Below are 12,867 nucleotides of genomic sequence, written 5' to 3' on the forward strand. Positions count from 1 at the left end.
AATCGGAAACAACGCTAAAGAAAAATAGATAACGTAGTGACATCTGATCAGTTTGAAAAACACTCTTAATTACTACGAGCATAGGAAATTGAATGGTGGGTAGAGATTTATCACAACGCAGTAGAAAATACAAGTGGACACTGATTTAGTGATCTTAAGGACTCTGCAGTGCGTCCTTTAGATGATAACGCAGAAAATTTCGGTACTTCCGTGGGGAAAGTTATATGAATAGTAAGCAACGCTTGGTAAATGGTGGCTTGTTTAAAACTATTTATTCGTTGCCCACACTATTCGGAGCGAAACAACCACAGAAAAATTCATAATTTGTCTGTACGTAGCATAAACAGTGAGAACAGGAGAAACTAAAGCAGCTGCACTAACATGTACCTACCGCATGAAACGCTAGTTTCAGGTTATTCAGGTTTGTGCTAAGTAGCTTTATTTCCTAGTTACAGCATCAATTCCCTCTCTGTAACTGTCAGTAAAAATTAGGACCTTTCCTCCCAGAGGTGGAGATGTATTTTTATTTCTCCGACAAACTGCTTTTCCCAGCAATATCATCGTAAACATGAAATGAGCAGAAGAAAACAAATTCAGGCCTTAAAAACGTATTGATCGAACTCAAGACATAAAAGACGCGCAATACAAAGCGAAGGAAACCTCTGAACTGTTGGTTCTTTCAGCAAACGCAGTCGTGATCGGTTTGTGGATATTTTGCTAACACGGTGGTGTGTTATAACACGCCCATGCTCCACGTGCCTTTTATCTTCTAAATCTCCAATGCGTCACCGAAAGCCCCGCTCCAGAAGAAAGAAAGGAAGTTACACGAGCTATATTTAGACACTTCCCGCGCCCCTCGGCTTCTTTATATACAACTGCCGCCATGCGGCTGGAGCAAAAGAAGTTCCGGTCTCCAAATTTAGGCGCCTTGGACAATGGGCCACTCCCTGATTTCCTTACAAAGTAGAGCTGAGATAGACCAAAATAAAACACACCTCTGAACATGGCATGCAGATTGGTAAAATGCTTAACTAAAGAGACAACTTTAATGTCTAATGTGTTTTTGGTTCAACGCTGTCCTCGGAAGGATAAAACAAACAAAACCAAAACAGTGCGACGCTTATTCTAGGAGGGCTGGGAACTTGCCTAACCGCAATTTCCTCTGATACAGTCTTGACGCAAAACAAACTTACGGGGTGTTGCAACACTTTCAAAGCAGAGTTGTTGCGCACTGATGTCTTCAAAGAAACGTACGAATTTTCGTGCTCATTTAGACTTGGCATCTATTTAATTATAATGGAAAAATTTCCAAACGGAAGTTACAAACCCCCAAAGTCATACGATGAACAAAGTGGAACGCTACGGTGAAGCTAGTGAGCAAGTAGTGGATTTCGGCTCAATGAGAACACATTGACCGATATACCTAAAGGTGATAACCTTCCAAAATTTTGTTAAAAGTTCGTAGTGTGTCCACGATTTCTCGAGCAATCCGATGACTGTACTACTTGTCAACTTCTGTTACGAAGCTACAACAGAATAACCTATAATCGGAAAATGACAGACAAATTAAACATCAACTACTTACTCTTGAGAATATTCCACAATTCTCAATCAGAAAACAAGGGAAATTAAACTACATTGTTCAGAGACGAGTCGTGGATACTGATTTAACACGGTGTCTACTTGTGTCTAGAGTGTACAAAAAGTGTATTATACTTCACAAAACACGCCGCATCATACTATGGACTACGAACTTCTCCATCAGCTTGCCCTGCATTGGTATCTTCCTGTTGACTCTGCGAGGTGGAAAGCTACAGGGTATGGCAAAGGAACACGGGAGTTTTGTGAACATCGAAATGCGATTTGTCTTTAAGCCTTACGGTTACACAGGGTTAAAAGAACAAAAGGAATGGGACTGCTCGCATTACTAAGTATGTTCCATGGCGTATTTGTGGGCACTGTTTCTCGATATTTGACCGTGTCCTTACGCAGTGACAGGTTTATCCGAAATCGATCAACTGCGTAGCAGCGGACGAGCAGTTTACTGCATACCGTTCTGGCATTCCGCCAGAAGATCTGTGCGAGATCTGACCCAAAAAGAAACGAAAATTAATGGTGTTACACATTTGTATACTTAACAGAGATTTTTCACTTCAAAGTAGGACCAATGTTCTACATTTCTACAACCGTTGCTTCCACTGCTTAGAACATTTATTTAATGTAGATTTCCGTGATTCTGCGCCGGAATATCGTCCATTTTTTTTATATATTACCTTCCAGCTGAGCGGAAGAACACTACACGAACAGCGTAGCAGAAAAGCTCTTAGCAATATTAGTGAACTTTCCGCAGAATGAGAAAACAGTTGAAGGTTAGAAAAGCAGTCACCTGTAACACGTCAAGATACATAGTACCTTAGTAATACGTGCAGTCTTGTTTCTTTTTGTGAAAAATGTACGTCCTATATGGGAACAGCTATTTTTCCTAGGAATGAAATGTGGTAGTTGCTCAAGCACGCACTCTTTGAACGCAGCTATGCACTTCAAGTAAGCTGAAAAAGATCGCACTGAAACCTTGGGGAAGTCTGAGCACATGTGAGCAGTTTCAACAAAGCCAAGAGCCAGAAGGGAGCGTGCCGTTGTAACAGTGACACTTCGAACCCCAAGTTTTTATTCCGGTTAGGTCAATCCCACAATCTGTCGCATTCCAGATCAGCGACTATCGCGGCGACCTTCGAACATTTCGTCATTCCATGCCAAGAAAATGACGCAGACAACTGTAATCAGTGAAGCACTGCAGTATGACTCATATTTTACGAGAAAGCCTTTACAGATCGCCGCTCTTTCAAAGAAACAGGCTGAAATAGTATCTCAGGTATCAGCTATCCGCAATGCGTGAATACATGTAAGACATGAGAAAATATTTCATATGTAAATAGAAAACGCGCCGTTTACACTCATTAAGCTAGGTTATATCAAAACAGAGAACGAAAGTTTCCAATTAGATGCTTACAATTAACATGTTTTGAACGCGTAGGTAACGTAACCATCACGTTGTTTTAATGTTTCTGCTTTTAATCCCGCGATCTTCCAGTTTCCAGTCTTAAATGATTGCCTAGCCATATCCCCAAGAGCTGAAGATAGGTAATATCCGACCCGCTGTTTCAGGGGAGTAACACACAATTAAATGTACGTATTTGATGGACATCTTGTTGCACATCCTGAACTCGGCATCGCAAAAGTATTTATTCGCCATATCGGCATCTAACAACAGAGGACAAACAACCTAAGTCGACAACACAACAACACTTTGTATACTCCGAATCAGAAATATAAGATAACTCACATACTGTGCACGTCACTACATCAGGCGACGTGACCTGTCAAGTGTAAACCTTTTAAGATTATAAACGATGTCAATCTACAAAACATAGGAACTCAATGAATATCTAAAATGTAATTACAGCTCTGTACAAAATGATGCGCACACTACCAATATCCCTCGGTAAAAGCACTTTCTTACCTCTGCAGCACACGATCGTTGATGTTATAATGGCGTAAAACGCTGAACGCAATAAGAATGACCATCTCTTTAAAATAGAGGTAAACATTATGACACACAATTCCTTTTATCAGTTGTGCCTGTAGTTGTCTCACTCAAACTTCCATTTCCTATCGGAAACCACTGCCACAGAAAATACAGGACAGTTCGTTAGCGTAAGGAGTCTCATAGTACAAACAGTAATGAAGTGGCCTTTCAAATGTGACGTATGGCATGTTTTGTAAACGTATGGTTCAAATGGCTCTGAGCACTATGCGACTTAACTTTTGAGGTCATCAGTCGCCTAGAACGTAGAACTAATTAAACCTAACTAACCTAACGACATCACACACATCCATGCCCGAGGCAGGATACGAACCTGCGACCGTAGCGGTCGCTCGGTTCCAGACTGTAGCGCCTAGAACCGCACGGCCCTCCGGCCGGCTGTAAATATATGGAACAGCAGTTTTCCGCAACAAAACGTGTACTTTGCATTATGCGTAGTTTTCGTAAATCCATGCAATCTCAGGAGTGCATTACCCTGGATAATCGAGAGTTTACTGTAGTTCTAGTTACATCGAAGGCAGCAATGTTTTGTTTGAGATTTATTATGGCTTCGTAAAGACAAAAATAACATTCCAATTTCATGAAAGGGTTGCTTGTGGCTGAAATTAGCGAATGATTTCACCTATTCCGAGCTGATGTATTGTTGCGAAAGTCAACATGGCATTAAGCGGAAATATATTGCGGCTGATCTATAAATCTCTGCACCCCGTATGAGAATCTACGATTCAGCATTCACTACAACATGCGAGACTAGATTCACTACAGAGAAGCAAAATAATATGAACTATATACTAACATGAAACGGAATACTAGTATCCTCTGACGAAAAAAGAAGGGAGTTCCCACTCGCTCCGTACAGAACTAGGATGATTCAACGGAATACAAACTGGAAAGTTACAAAGAAACAGCAAACCCTAGGATTATGAACAAACTGCCTCCAACCGCCAAGCATTGCATTGTGACTTGGCGGGGGGGGGGGGGGGGGGGGGGGGTTAAACATATATAGACGTAGAATCCGAAGCAAGGAAAAATGCAGCTTAAGACATTTTCTCATTTCTTTATCTACTGTGAACAGCGATAACATCGGGGAGTGGAGTACTTATTTATCTTCTCCCCTCACGGGACACGAGAATGTTAAACTCTAGGAAATGGCTGAGTACTACAGGACACGAAGGCCATCAAAAAATAAATAAAAAATAATAAAAAAATGTGCAATATGATCTATCATAGCAGTTTATCAGATCCCGATTGAATACTTTTATTTTAGCCAGAAGTCAAAAGCAAAAGAGTTTTGAATCAACCTTCTCTGGAAAGGCATTAATTTGTATGATGTGCTATTAAGAAAAGGAAGTACTAGACGCATACGGCGAACAGACTTTACAATAAGCTAAGGAAAATGAATGTTGGCTTTTATCCCACACAATATGCGGCAGTCAGTCAGTTCCTTAACCGTTTGGTTAATAACCAGCATTAAATGTTTCACATGGCTTAGGCTCTGAAAATGTATAGCACTGAATTTGCTACCATGAGGAATATTCTTGGGCCACGCCATTGCTACGAAGTTCTACTGGTGAATGGGATGCTGACGTTGAGCGTTCACTCGACTGGAGACATCACGGTATCTTTTACGTTATATGAGACAGACATCGGAGACGTCAGACGTATGTTCATAAAGTAGGAAGTCTGACATGAATAGGAAGACATTAGGTAGCATACACCTGAAAGTTAGCATGCACCACTGCTCTGGCAAACACTCTCTACCACTGCGTAGGAAGAGAAAATATCTTTTGCTAGAGTTTCAATACAAAAAAAGTGACTCACTTAATGCACATAGAAGTACTTAGTTTTGAATTTTAAATATGATTACAACAGATGCACATGGACAATGTTTGACACAGTATCTTGAACTGACTATTTCTCTCTTCCTCGTACATGTTGCGTGTTGGGTTCTTATGGGTCTGCATGTATGACGCCTCTCTCAAAAAATGTCTGATATTTGTAACAATTTAAAGACTTTCGTATTTCATCATTTGCATTACAAAATGTAATGTCTTCAGATGTAACAATATACAGTGTGTTTAAGACAAGTCTCAGACTGAAACGTTCTCATGAAAAGAGCTCACTCACTGCCAAATAAGCCTCACTGGTGTAGTTCATTACATTGGAAAGCTTTTTTTACGTCATAGAGCATTCGCATTATTAAACATTTACTTTAATTCATCATTTTTACAACATAATTGGTTGACGTTATGGAATGCCGTACGAAATTTACAAAACAGGAAATGTTTTTGGTTCAGTCACTTTAATTACAAAAAGGTTTCGTAACTGTACGTTTTTTCAGCGCGTTGTCATCTTTAGAGCCTATTTATTGTTAGCGCATTACTCTGTGTGGTCCTTTATTCTGTGACGCTTTCCTAGCTGTGCCTGTTAACGTGGCGAAGTACTGTCTGTTCTAATTACTTAGTTTGGTATCAACTGGTTAACACCATCCTGTGTTTAGTCTGAGATAAACACACAAAATTATGTGAAAGATTACACAACAACGTCACGTAACGACTAGAACACCTACGAAAAACCGTTATGAAAGTCTGTGTAACACAGAATGATGTATTAATAAAATACGGGAAGCTGAAGGTCACACTGTTCTCTCATAATGTCTCCTGCGAAATTAATCTTAGTAATAGAAGTGGCAAACGGAAAGCGCGCTGCGTTTTGTGAATTTGTGAAGCGTTTACTCGTTAGCAACTAACAACTTTTAACGGTGAGTTTATACAACATAAAAATCAACTTGTTCCCCATTGTGTAGCACAAACAGGGGTAAAAATTGCTACAGAAGTGTGCAGATACATCCGTTCTCAGTGCGGACCACTAATGGGGCAGAATAAATAACTATATCCTGCATTACATCTCAATTCGGCTAGTAAGCAGTTAATTTGTTATGAATTACAAAATTAGAATAATAATGTAAAAATAAACTGTTTTGACCGATATCACCGTCAGGTCTAAAAAAGACTTGGCTGCGAATAGCACGTCATGTGAACTGCAGTACAGTCAGCGGCAGATAGTGCGCTTCCGCAGTACTTCGCAATTTTCAGCTGCCTACTTATTACTAATACATTATGCGACACGCAGTACTTTGTGGTCAGAATGACGTGCTACTCGTAGCGGATCCTTTTATGTATGATGATGTATATGGTATTGAAACAAGTCATATGTTGTTAAAATTTCTTTGCGATCGAGACAGAAAACATGCTACGAACAGTATTGGGATCGCTACGCCTCAGTGAAGCTCTCACAATTTCAGTCAAATTCGAATAAGATTTATGCAGTAGTATTGTTCTTCCACCTCTCGCGGCCCGCCCGCAATCCCCACCCCCTTGCTCCTCCTTTCACCGCCGCCACTACCACAACATGAGGAACGACGGAGGAGAAGCACCACAATGGTGTTGACATTTCGCACCGGAGATGCGTAGACAGTAGAGGCGCACACAGAGGCGGCACTCACCAGGCTTTGCACGTCCCGGAAGCTGCGGGGGTGGGTGCGGCGCGGGGGTGTAGCCTGACGGGGGGCCGGTGCTGCCTGTGGCCGAACATGGCCAGTGGTGTTGGCGCCCCAGAGGTGTGCACAGGCCGGCGATGCGCGCGCGACTAGCGACTGGGGACTGGCGACTGGGCGCTGCACGGCGCGGCGCCGGGACGTCACACAATCAACACAACACGGCCGCTACAAAAAGAAGCGCTGCACTTGCTGCGTCATTCGCCTCGCGAGATTCAATCGCCCGCACGGGCAAAACCGCCGCTCACTTGGCGCGCTTTTTGTCTTCGGCAGCGGTACACGGCAGGCACGACCTCCACGGTCACGTCTTCGTCACGGTAACGGGACACTTGCTTCTGGGAATCGCTAGGAGCTAATCGATACATTATTGCCTGTTTTTTAATCACAGCAGTTAGCTGTGTAAGCATTCCAGTCTCTTACACTGAAGTTACGGGATGAAATTATCCAATCTCCGAATCAACACATTTAACTATGCTCCAGCTCATGTCTGGAACTACACTACCTCATCGAAAGTATCCACATAAACCATTACTGAGCATTAATACGGCGTGTGTCCACGCTTCGTCTTTTATGGAGGGTTGAACTCGACTGGGTACACTTTCAGTCACGCACCTGAATGTCTGTGGAGGATCCCAACCCATTCCTCAAGAGCCGAAACCACAGAGCTGCGTTCTGGTGCACTTTGGAGTCTGGAGCGAAACAGACATTGAAACTCATTCCTAAGGTTTCCCACTGCGTTCAGGTCAGGGTTCCTGGTGCTGTGACCAGACGAAACTACTTTCGTCAGGCCACAACTGTGTGTTATTTGACTGCTCTGGGACAATGCTCATCAAATATAAAACATGAAATATTACTTCACTTTATTGCATAAATGAGCAAAACATTTACTTAATTTTGACACACTTCCATGCCATAGAAGTACTGGACAATTTACCATTCTCACCAACTAGCAAAGCGTCCTCTGATGCACTAATTAACAAACTGTTCTCCTGAGGTACAATATTCAGCATTAACAAAGCAGACTTCATCTAAAACTTTAATGGTCACTGTCCTACTCGATGATGCTGATTGCTCAGCTGAGATCTCGAACTGCGAGACGTCTTGCATTGCTCGACACTATACTGACCTCAACTCTTAGGCGCTGTTGTTGCTGAGAGGGAGCCGTGGTCTTCTGCAGCGCTTCCCATACATCGCTGCGGATTCTAGCGAGCACTGGCTAATGTCTTGTGATACCGATTTGCGTTGCCGACTGTAGTGTGGCACCGCGATCTCTGGACGATACCACACTGAGAAAGTGGGTCCATTTCAGAAATATTATTGTCCACAAGCAATTGCATCACAGATACTGCTTAATGGCAGATCGCAAAAGTCATGCTGATGCAATCAATCACCGTCTCCGAAAAGTTCCTGCAGTAAATAATATCGTAAAATGTGCTCATATTCTCCTGCATTTAGTGTTATATTAAACACAATAAGGGCACCAAACGAAAAAAAAACATCCCCATACCGTACCACCACCACCACTACCACCACCATCGCACTTCACTGTTGGCATTACACGTGATGGCAGGTAATGTTCTCCATGCATTCGCCAAACCCACACCCTTCAATCAAATTGTCACAACACTCTGAACCACTTGTTTCCAGTAATCCACTGACCAGTAGCAACACACACTACAGCGCCCCAAGCGTCGCTTAATATTGACAACCGAAATGTGTTACTTATGAGGGGCCGCTCGATCACTGTGCTCCATCTTTTTTATCTCCCTCCCTGCAGTCACTGTATAAACTAGACTACTGATAGTACTTTGGAACTCACGACTGATTCATTTTGCTGATTCCATGCAATATTTGTACAATTTCTTTTTATACACCCGCCAATGGCCTTGCCGCAGTGGTAACACCGGTGCCCGTCAGATCACCGACGTGGGGTGCAAAGCTAGCTCGCCTCCACGTGGTGCACCCCGGGTAACGCTAAATGAGCTAGCACATAATGGCAGTCAGACAAACCGTGAAAGGTTCTCCTGACTATGCAAGAAGACACAAAAAACGTCCTCCTAAGGATATGTCAACAAGGAAACTTGGACCTACGGTCCGAATTTGCCATCTCAACATAGAGAGCATAAGCTATTCTAAGTGCCAATACTTATCAAAACTACTGAAGAAAGACAACATTGATCTGATCGCCATTCAGGAAACACATTGTAGTACTGAAGTACAACTGCGGAAAAGGGGCAAAATACCCGGATTTGAATTACTTGGTGCCACTTACCACCATACCCATGGTGTTGCAACCTACATCAGACATGATATAGAAAATGCCTCCCTTATCTCCACGTCGTCAGGTGATGGAATCCATAATGTCACAGTAAAAATTGGGAGCGTAACCGTTACAAATATTTATAAACCTCCAACCACTCCATGGCCAAGATCAGTAATTCAGGCTCAACCTCACCCAGCAATCTATCTGGGAGACTTCAATAGCCACCACGAACAGTGGAAATATAAGGAGTGTGATGCTAATGGTGAAACCTTGGTGAAATGGGCTGAAAATGAAAATCTTAACCTTATCTTTGATGCGAAAGACCGTTACACATTCAGATCAGCTGCCTGGGAGCAGGAATACAACCCGGATCTATGTTTCACCTCAACTGACGGAAATAACCAACCACTACCAGCTACCCGTAAAGTCCTGTGCGACTTTCCTCATAGCCAGCACCGACCAGTCATTATTGAAATTGGCAGCCAAGTCCCACTGGTGACTTCCATGCCTTGCCCCACATGGAATTTCAAGAACACAAATTGGGAAAAGTACTCTCGAGACCTTGATAAATGTCTAGGATGGATACCACCTACCCATAAAAACTATAGAAGATTCATCGGAGCAGTAATAAGCACTGCCAAGAAGCACATCCCTAGGGGATACCGACGAGAGTATGTCCCAGGGTGGTCCAAAAACAGTGACGAGCTCTACCAGCGCTTCCTCAAGACGGGCGACAAAGAACTGGCCGATGACCTTCTCCACAGTCTTGATACTGCAAGACAACGTAAATGGACAGAAGCAATGGAGAGCCTGAATTTCCAGACTTCAAGCCGACAAGCATGGACCCTGTTAAGGAAATTAGGAAGTGGAGCACCTATTCAAAGACAGACAGCAAACGTCTCTCCAAACACCATGGCATCTCATATAGTGGCCACGTCCAGAGCCCCTAGTGACAGAGCACACACGATCAAGATAAAACGAGAACTCAGGAATCTGAGGAATAAGGCGACAGAAACTGAATACGCTCTCCCTTTCTCACTCGAAGAAATAGAAACAGCACTCAAAGAGGTCAAGCCAGGGAAAGCACCAGGACCCGACAGCATTAACCCAGAACTCCTGATACACTGCGGTAAATACGCAAAACTCTGGCTGGCGAGATTCTTCACCGACATCATCCAAACCGGTAATGTGCCTAGTGACCTCAAAAGATCGAAAATAATAGCCATCTTAAAACCTGGGAAACCAACAAACTCACCGAAGAGCTACAGGCCCATAGCACTACTGCCAGTAATATATAAATTGTTAGAAAGGCTCATCTACAATATAATCTGCCAGAAAATACACCAATCGAACAAGCAGGTTTCAGACCAAACCGCAGCTGTGTCGATCAAGTTCTCTCACTCACGACGTACATTGAAGCTGGGTTCCAAAGAAAGCTTAAAACCTCTGCAGCATTCATAGACCTGTCAGCTGCCTACGACACAGTCTGGAGAGAAGGCATGATTCATAAGTTCCTCCGCATAATCCCATGTAAACTAACAGCTCGCCTACTAAACAACATGCTGAATGACAGAACGATCCAAGTCACCATGGGTTCAGATATTAGTTCACCGAGGAAATTAAAACATGGCCTACCTCAAGGATCGGTGCTTGCACCACTCCTCTTCAATCTCTACATTGCAGACATACCGGAAACAAGATCAAAGAAGTTTGGCTACGCCGATGACTGGGTCCTTGCAACGAGAAGTCAGTCATTTGAAGGGGCAGAGGAGACCCTAACAGCTGACTTGGAGAAGATGGGAGAATATTTCCGAAAATGGCACCTGCAACCTAACGCCAACAAAACAGAAGTATCATGTTTTCACCTAAACAATAAAGCGGCTACGAGGGAGCTCAGAATAAAATTCGAGACCACATGGCTTACCCACAATAAAACTCCAAAGTACCTAGGTGTGACCCTCGATAGAACACACTCTTTCAAAGATCACCTAATGAAAACAGCAGAGAAACTAAAAACAAGGAATAACATTATACAGAAGCTCTGTGGAACGACATGGGGAGCGGCAGCTACTACGTTACGGACATCAGCCTTAAGTCTCGTCTTCTCAGCTGCCGAATATTGTGCGCCGGTATGGCTAAACAGCCCCCACACCCATAGAATCGATGCACAGCTCAATAACGCAATGAGAATGATCGCTGGTGTAATAAAGACTACACCCGTGGAATGGCTCCCAGTACTAAGCCACATACCACCCCCTAACCTACGCCGCACAAACGCTCTTATAAGAGAGTACAAAAAGATAATGAGCAATCGGAATCTACCCATCCATGAGAATATTGAAGATGCCACCCAAAGCCGCCTCCGCTCCAGAAGGTCACCCATCAGAACCGCAATAGCCACATCTGCAACAGAGGAAGAATTCAACATAACCAGCGCCTGGCACCAAGAATGGTCCTTAAAGAACATCAGCAAACTTCCATGTATCTCCCAGAAGCCTTCAGGTTTTGACTTACCACGCAAAACCTGGGCAACTTTAAACAGAATTAGAACTAAACATGGCAGATGCGCCTATTCCCTCTACCAGTGGGGCATGACAGAATCGCCGCTATGTCAATGTGGAGAAAATCAAACTATCCAGCACATAATAGAAGACTGCCCCAGGACAGCCTATGATGGGACCCCAGAAGATTTCTTGATGGCGACTCCAGAATCAATAGCATATATTAACTCATTAGATGTTTGTTTGTAATTACTTCCAAACTACTATAACTTTGTATAACTACTGTAACATGTGTATTATGTGTAATTTTGTATAATTTTGTATAATTCTGTGTAACTATTGTAATAACTGTAAGAGTATCTAATGCCAAATTATTACAATTTTGCATATTGATTGTAATAACAATTGTGTCTAAATGCCATACGCTAAATAAATGAAACCGACGTTAAGCGCTGTCGGGCTGGGCTAGCACTTGGATGGGTGACCATCCGGTCCGCTGAGCGCTGTTGGCAGCGGGGTGCACTCAGCCCTTGTGAGGCAAACTGAGGAGCTACTTGACTGAAAAGTGGCAGCTCCGGTCTCGTAAACTGACATATGGCCGGGAGAGCGGTGTGCTTACCACATGCCCCTCCACATCTGCATCCAGTGACGCCTGTGGGCTGAGGATGACACTGCAGCCGGTTGGTACCGTTGGGCCATCCAAGGCCTGTTTGAACGGAGTTTAGGGTGGTTTAGTTTTATACTACCAACCTCCGCAATGCTCGATGGTCCCTGTTCGTCAGTGGATAAGATCTGCCTGGTCTTTGTTCAGCGCTGGTTGTTCCCTCACGTATCCACTTCACAATTACATCTCCAACAGACGACTTCTACTGCTTTAGAAGGGTTGAAATGTTCCTGACGGGATTTGTACCTCAGGTGACATCCATGGGTTAATTTCTGCCGG

The 12,867-nt window shown here is 43.3% G+C and overlaps 1 protein-coding gene across 1 annotated transcript in view; it reads right to left on the reverse strand.

Annotated features, from left to right (window-relative positions):
• Window positions 1-12,867, reverse strand: part of LOC126259495 (WD repeat-containing protein 47) — a 703,557-nt gene that overhangs the window by 266,900 nt on the left and 423,790 nt on the right. The window lies entirely within an intron of this gene.

Source organism: Schistocerca nitens, chromosome 5, assembly GCF_023898315.1.
Source record: "Schistocerca nitens isolate TAMUIC-IGC-003100 chromosome 5, iqSchNite1.1, whole genome shotgun sequence".
NCBI classification, from domain to species: domain Eukaryota; kingdom Metazoa; phylum Arthropoda; class Insecta; order Orthoptera; family Acrididae; genus Schistocerca; species Schistocerca nitens.